General features: G+C 35.8%; 1 long non-coding RNA gene across 1 annotated transcript; it reads left to right on the top strand.

Annotated features, from left to right (window-relative positions):
- Positions 1-2336: 2336 nt before the first annotated feature.
- Positions 2337-3864, top strand: LOC132314852 (uncharacterized). Its single transcript, XR_009483524.1, has 4 exons — positions 2337-2397; positions 2483-2545; positions 2655-2731; positions 3654-3864. It is a non-coding gene; the product is annotated as an uncharacterized LOC132314852 (long non-coding RNA).
- Positions 3865-7167: the final 3303 nt, after the last annotated feature.

The raw sequence follows: 7167 nt of genomic DNA, 5'->3' as shown, positions 1-7167 counted from the left end.
ATACGGAGTTGCTTGAGTAGGTGTACGATACGTAGTGCGATATGCCCACAATGCTTCTTCCATTCGCTCATTGTCTGGTTGACTATTTTCTTCAATAACTCACAAAGAGTTTTATTGAATGCTTCCGCGAGACCATTTGCAGGGGCATTGTACATGGAGGATTTACGTTGTTCGAAGCCAAACTTCTCACAAAGGTTAGTTACGCAACTGTTTTTGAAATTTGTCCCATTATCAGTGATGATGTATCGAGGGACACCATATCGATAAATAATGTTAGACTTGATGAAATCAACCAGTGTTCCCTTTTTCACATGTTTATAGGGTGCAGCTTCCGCCCATTTAGAAAAATAATCAGTGGCAGCCAAGATATACAAGTGGCCCTTTGAAGACTTGTCTAGAGGACCAACTACATCTAATCCCCATGCATCAAATGGCCATGACGTCACAGTAGGGTGCAATGGTTCCGGTGGTTGGTGTATAAAGTTAGCATAGAATTAACAGGCTTGACACCTCTTTGCATACTCCATGCAATCCCTGACCATGGTGGGCCAATAATAACCCATTCTTTTGACACAAAAGTGAAGCTTTAGACTAGATTGATGGGCTCCACAAATCCCAGAATGTGCCTCCTTCATTGCATGGGTTGCTTCCTCATTTCCAAGGCAGCGAAGGAAAAGACCCTCATGAGAACGTCTATACAACGTATTGTTGTAATAGATGAAACGAGGTGCTCGTCTTCGTATTTCAGTCTTGTGGCATAGGTCTTCGGGAGGCTTTCCATGTTCTAGATAATTAATGATAGGGAGCCTCCAGTCTTCTTCCTCTTGTGTCCAGCAAGAAACCAAATTACTTTCTTCAAATTTATCTTCCAAAACTTATGGCAAGATCCATCGTTGACATACAGGAACATCAACCAGGTCCTCATCAGTTAACGCCAATGTTTTAGCTAAATTTGCCAAAGCATCCGCTATCCGATTTTCTTTCCTCGGAATGTGTTCTAGCATGACGCTATCAAACCGTTCCAACAAATGAGAGGCATAACGATGGTACAGCACTAGATCATCTTTCTTAACTTCATATTCTTTAAGAAGTTGATTAATCACCAACTTAGAGTCTCTATATATTTCGAGATCCATGATCTTCATCTCATTTGCCATTTGAAGGCCGATGATCAAGGCTTTATATTCAGCTACATTATTTGAGCAGTTTTTAGCGAGTGCAAAATAGTATGGAATAACATGCCTTTTTGGAGAGACAAACACTACTCCTGCTCTGGCCCCGTCTGCTCGTGCTGCCCTATCGAAAAACATCATCCATGGAGGGAGGATGTCCACAAGGAAGACTTCTTCATCGGGAAAATCTTCAGAAATTTCCCAATTGGCTGGAATAGGATGGCCAACTAAGAAATCTACCAAGACTTGTCCTTTCACTGCTTTTCGTGGTATATAAATAATTTCAAATTCATTGAACAAAATTGACCACCTTGCCAAGCGTCTGGAAAGGACCGGTTTAGACATGACATATTTGAGAGGATTAACCCATGCAACAAGATGTATCGTATGAGCCAAGAAATAATGTCTCAATTTCTTAGAGGCGAAGACAAGTGTGAGGCATGTTTTTTCAATTGGAGGATAATTTCGCTCCGTCGGGGTGAGTCTGCGACTTAAGTAATACAATGCATTTTCTTTATGTGCTTAATTATTCTGAGTAAATAAGGCACCCAACGATTCTTCTTGCGCAACAATGTAAAGTATGAACGGCTTTCCAGGTACAGGTGCTCCCAATACCGGAGAATTGAGAAGGTACTTTTTGATGCTATCAAAAGCATTTTGGTAAGATTGGTCTTAGATGAATGGGGTATCTTTCTTCATGAGTCGGTTAAAAGGCTGACAATGGCCAGCCAAATTTGAGATGAACCTATGAATGAATGTAAGTTGACCTTGTAAACTTCAAAGTTCGTGTAAATTCTTTGGTGGCGGCATCTTTTGAATGGCCTCCACTTTATTAGGATCAATCTCAATACCACGATGATGTATAACGTATCCTAGGAATTTCCCTGAAGTCATACCAAATGCACATTTAAAAGGATTCATCTTGAGTTGAAATTTTTGGAGGTGATTAAAAACTCCACGTAGATCCTGTAAATGATCCCTTCATTCTTTCGTCTTAACCACCAAGTCATCAACATAACATTCAACAATCTTGTGGAGTATGTCGTCGAAGATCCTTTGCATGGCGCGCTGGTATGTTGCTCCTGCATTTTTGAGTCCAAAAGGCATAACTTTATAACAATATATGCCTTTAGGAGACAATTACATCATGTTGGATCATTATGTTATGCAATGGTTGCAGGAAATGGATAAGCAAGTCCCTCTGATGGATGAGATAGACACTAAGGTCAAAAATTTGTTCTTTTCTTGAAAGTTTTTGAAGCTGCAACGATTTTTAAAAAAATCACAGTGCTTTTCTTCTTATCTGACAGGTGGACAGGGCAACATCTAACCTTAAGAATACCAATGCTAGACTCAAGGACACTGTTAATCAGGTACTTATGTTGCAAGTATGTTTAATTTAAATTTCCATCTAGATTCAGCTGTGTTCGGTTGTGGATTCCTTTCCTGGATTTAACAAGAAGTTCTGTAATTTTGTTCCAGCTGAGGTCAAGTCGAAATTTCTGCATTGAAATTATTCTGTTGTGTATAATTCTGGGAATTGCAGCCTATTTATACAAGTGCATTTTTCTTTCTCCATCAATGGAAGGAAAAGATATAATTTTGCAAAAAATTGACCTGCTTAGAGAAATTTAGTAGAAAATCTCATGCATGGAAGGGTGAATTAATGAGCACTAGCAAATCATCTGACTTGGGAAGATGGCAACTAGTAGCTTAACTGGTGGTAACTTGGTAAGCTAGGAAACAAGGACTTGGACACGGATACGAAAATAGATCCAGTATGATATTGCAAATCTCAAAAAAATAGGACATGGTTCCAGTATGATATGTCTAAAAACAATAACATAATATATTATTATATATATATATGTAAATAATAATTTTTGCTCATTTTACCCATATAATTATGAATGATTCACTAATTTGGAGCTTAGGGTTAGATGTCTGGATGGTAAGGCATGTTGGTTGACAGGTTTTAGTCTTCGAAGTTTGAGCTTGTGCTAGTTCCCATCCCTGATTGCCTATCCACCACCACCACCCCCTGCCCCCCAAAAGTAAAAATATAGAAAAGAAGAAAGATATAAAGATATGAAAATGAACTGAGAGACCACCAAGGGCCTAGACCAAGGGTATCTACTTGATATGCTTTGATATTTTTCTTAATTTTCTTGCTTGAATTATTAGTTTCTCAGTCTGATATCCGACCATAAAAGGGCCTATACAAGGGTAATGGGTGTGTGTCTTACCAAAGGGAAAAACTGAGAGTACTGGAGGTTAAATTCTACGCAATTTAGATGCTTTGATATTTTTCTTCATTTACTTAGCTTGAATTGTTAGGTTCTCAGTCTGATATCCGACCATAAAAGTTTTTAACATATGAGATCTGTTCTATACTTGTTTGAGTTGAAGTTTTGTTGCCTGGTCAATTTTTTTATTTTAGTATAGATGAGTCATTCTAATGGAGTGTTTACTTACTTGTAGTGTACTGAAATAGTAAAGTGATACCATGGGCAACGGAATCTTCTTGGCTTGATCTGGTATTGATTGGCTTGCATTGGTTGAGGTCTTGCTGTGTTCTTGATTTTGGATTTGATTTGTTTTATCAACGTTTATATCTTTGAGGTCAAGCTTGCCCCCCTCTCTCTCTGCAACTGCTAACTTGTATGTATGGGTTTTGTTTTAAATTTTATTCTAAATCAACCAATCAAGGTCTGTAATTCTTGTTTTGCAAACTAAATCCTATTTAGTGAAATTTTTTATGATCTTTTATATATATATATATTACAATATAAAGTAACAAATTTGCATTGCATTTTGAGGTAATCACGTAATCTACATTTTATTTCAGCAAAACAAATATATATGTTTCTGTTTCTATAACTTCTTTTATTTTTTATTTTTTTTATTTTTTTTTTGTTGTTGTTGTTGTTGTCGTCAATTATGTCTACAACAAAATTTGAAGCTGGGCACGAAAAGCGAAAAAAAAAAAAAAAGAATCTGAATTGGATTAGAAATCTGCAGAGAGTGAATCTGTAACAATTTTTATCAACATGCCAAGCTTTTTGAAGACGAAAATCTTTTCAGAACTAAAAAAATCATAACAAGAACTTTGACAAGCAAAAGTACTTAATATAGGGTAGTTGCTTCTTGAAAATTAAAATACTTACAAAAAGCATGCTTTTGAGTGAATTCTTCCATTAGTGTTGGAAGGGGCTTGCCATGAACTACGTCACACTCTGCTTCCACTAGTAGATTCTCAAATAGGATTAGTAAATTGGTCAAAAGAAGAGATAGGGTACTGAGTGGTGAATTGTTTACAAATAAATTGGTAATTTTGTTTTTTAAAATTACCCAAATAGGATTTTCTATGCCTTAATCAGTCAATTGTCTAAAGAAACATTGTTAATTAACTAAAATTGAATTAAACAACAGTTGATTTTGGTTGATATATTTTGACTTAGCCCACCCCATTGAGAAATCCTGGATCTACCCTTGCCTCCACCGTCCACCCAGCCACCGCGTCATCACTCACTTTGTCTCACATCTCTATCTCTATAAGCGTACTGATCTGTTTCATTGATTTTTAGCATCAAAATTGTCTGTTAAATGCAATTTTTTATTTTATCTTTATATAATAGTTTTAGAGTTTTTTATTGGTTTCAAACTGATTTAGTCTACGACTTCAATATATTTTCTGATTATTGGTCCAGTTCTGTTGGGAAAGGAAATTATATTAGAAGACTCTAATTTTATTTTTTATTTTCAGGCCCGTCGTTTATTGAATTGTGTAATCTGGAACAAATGGAGACGTCTTTGGAAGTTTCAGAACAGTTCGTGGACTTCAATTGTGAACAAAATGCATGGAGATAAAACATGTTCCCTTGTTTTCACAAATATTATTCTCATTGCCTTGAAAAATTGAAGATAATGTAGGTAATATATCAAAGAAGTGGTTTAAAAGAATGTTGCATTTAGATGTTAATGCATCTTTATAATTATAATTTAAGTTCATAGTAAAAATATAAAAAATTTCAATAGATTCTTATTTTGTTATGAGCTGTTAGATTTTGGTCTATATTTGGGATTTTTTTTTTTTTTTTTTTTTTTTTTTTTTTTTTTTGGACAGAGGCGCAAATTTTATTGATCAGAAGTAGAGGTACAATCAACTTGAATAACATGAAGAAGCCATGTAGGCTATACATCCCAATCCATATTGGTTGTTTTCTCCATTAAAGCTCTTTGCTCATCTCATGAGCCACTCCATTGCAATGATTGCATCTTTAGGCACCCATACTAAGTTACATTATGGCAATTGTTAAAGCGAAACAGCAGTATCATCTGGACATCCACTAAATCTTAACTGCATTGACCGGCTTCAGGTGCATAATAGGTTGGCAATCCCCTTCAATGTCGACTTCCTTGTATCCCCATTGAAGCAACAATATAACACTATCTCAATATAAAAGCCTCTGCAGAAGTAAAAACACAGATGCTGCTTTAATTGGTCTACCCAAATGATCTCTCAACGCTATACCCCCTCCACATTTTTTAGATCACTGATGGTATGAAGCATCAACATTAAGTTTGAGTCTACCATTTTTAGGAACAATCCATTTTTCCAAATGAGAAACAGAATAGAATATAGCAGGCATAGATTCTAACTTCTTTTGCAACTGAACTTACTTTAAACTCATTAAAGAAAAACACAGCTCTCTCCATAACAGTTCGGGAACAAGAATAATTTAAAAATGAAGATGGAAAGTACTTAGCTTTGAGGATTTTAAATAGCAAAGAGGTACCTCCTACTTCCATCCTCCAAGCTAGCTTGGAAAGGAGGGCTAGATTAAACGCGTCAAGACACTTAAAATAATGAGCACTGTCAATAAGTAAAAAAAGAGCAACCCACCTAAAAAAATTGGAAAAATACCAAGATCATCTAATATTTATGAATTAGAGAAACTGAAAATGAACACTATTCAAACCCTATCGATTTTTTACAGATGTAGAAGTTATCAGAACCAAAGACTAGATTTCCCCTTACATACTTAACAATGGCAACAAAGTTTGCTAGATGAAAGGTATTGTGATGAAAAGTTAATTTTTTTAAGTTTATATAGCAAGGTTAATCTCATGTATCTAAGGATAAAACAGAACTTTAGACAATAAGTGCAAATATTGCGTAAGTACGTTCACGTTGCCTGCATATTGTTCTTTGCTTTCTTAACTGATGCTCCCTCCTTAACTATATGCTCTTCTCCAATCTCTTTAGTAAGGGCATTACTATAGCATTACATGCTTGGCCCATTAGGATTTCAATTTTTTCCTCCCAAGTAAAACGAGGCTTTCCACGTAAGTATCCAAATGAAACGGGGATCTATACCGACAGATTCCAGTACATACCACTTTTTTGCTCTTGGGATCATATGAAACCAGCTCTCCATTACCCATTCCTACTAGAACTTCCCCTGTTTTCCTAAATCCTAAAACCTTGTTTATTCCTCCTAGACCAACAGTGAACAATTTGGTCCAAGAACTTACTACACCATATTCTTTCATCACCCATATGCAACAACTCTTACTTGTCATCCACATTAACTCCTCCTCACCGTAGTGGAACAGAGAGAGAGATTCTCCAAAACGTGCAACGGACAACTTCAGCTTACGGCCATTAGAAATGCTGCTCGGAAGCATTATCTCCTTAAAAACCTCACTGCCTCATCTAGAGAGGAAAAAAATAGTGATATGCATTATTAGCAATGCAAATGCAATACACATTATGTATTAGACAAAGTAGTGAAATCCATCAACCATGGCATTAACCTAACAACCACCAACAGAAGCCACAAAATTTAAAGATCGTGGCAGTTAAAACTTCATAAAATTCATGTTTATATTCTATCTAAAACACCCACCAAGAATAATTGAAATTTAGAATTCAAAAACTTGTAAATCCTATGAAAAATTAATTAAGTTTCCTAGCTATGTATGTTTGTTG

This window comes from Cornus florida, unplaced genomic scaffold, assembly GCF_030987335.1.
Source record: "Cornus florida cultivar Cherokee Brave unplaced genomic scaffold, ASM3098733v1 CherokeeBrave_3.0.0_Hap2_Chr06, whole genome shotgun sequence".
In the NCBI taxonomy this organism is placed as follows: domain Eukaryota; kingdom Viridiplantae; phylum Streptophyta; class Magnoliopsida; order Cornales; family Cornaceae; genus Cornus; species Cornus florida.
The sequence above is the reverse complement of the archived record's forward strand: the minus strand, read 5'-3'. Positions and strand labels throughout refer to the sequence as shown.